Genomic DNA, 976 nt, shown 5'->3' on the forward strand with positions numbered 1-976 from the left:
CGGGTCCCGCAGGGCCGGTGTCCTCACAGGACCCGCGTCCTCGCAGGATCTGCCACGTGCCCGGCAGAGGGTGAAACCACCGCTCGGCTTCTCATCCTGTGGGATGAGATCATAAAACACACTGACCCAACCCCAGATGCCTCTGCCTCCCCGAAGAGAGGGAGCTCCACCTCCCCTCTCCCACAGAGGCACCAGACTTGGCTGCACCCACATCTGGAGCAGGTTTGCCAGCGGTGACCCCAGCTGTGCCACCAGCACCTGCTCCTGGTGCTGCAGCAGCGTCTGCTGCCCCCAGGGCTGGGCCCGCGGGCTGTGCTGCTCAAGGGACTGCAGCTCTGGTAGCTGCAGCCATTCCTGGAAAGCAAGAGGAGTGACAGGGATGGTCCCCCCTCCTGGGCATGTCCCAGTGCCACAGATAATGAAATCCCCATTAGGAGGAGGCTGGTACTGCCAGGATGTCATTTAGTGGTGAGAACAGGGAGGTGGCACCAGCTGGTGGGTTGTGGAGACCCAAAAGGGAAGGACCATTCCCCACAGCAGCCTCAAACATCCCTCCTGCCCCATCATCCACCTGCCACTGTGGGGCCAACGACATGACAGGGACCCGGAGGAGCCCACCGGTGTAAATCTGGCTGCACCCCGAGAGGGTCCCACGCCAGCCGTGCCCACCCGTGCCCAGCCCGGAGCCCCTCGGGAGCAGCCCCCCCAGGGCAGGGGGGGGATGTGCTGCCCCAGCCGGCACACACAGCATCGCTCTGCTGTAAAGTAGCCTCCGTTGAACCTTTCCTGTCAACATTTAGCGTGGGACAAACGACCCGGAACGCTTTTTTTGTTTGCTTGTATTTTTATTTTTATTTTTTTCTTTTAACGTTGACCATTAATTATTTTTAAAATGAGGCGTTTTGTTTGGAAGGTGAGAGGGACGTGTCTCTGGGCAGGAGACCAAGGGAAACCCCCGCGGGGCTCCTCCAGCCTT

Source organism: Chaetura pelagica, unplaced genomic scaffold (assembly GCF_000747805.2).
Source record: "Chaetura pelagica isolate M959 unplaced genomic scaffold, ChaPel_1.0 scaffold581, whole genome shotgun sequence".
NCBI lineage: Eukaryota > Metazoa > Chordata > Aves > Apodiformes > Apodidae > Chaetura > Chaetura pelagica.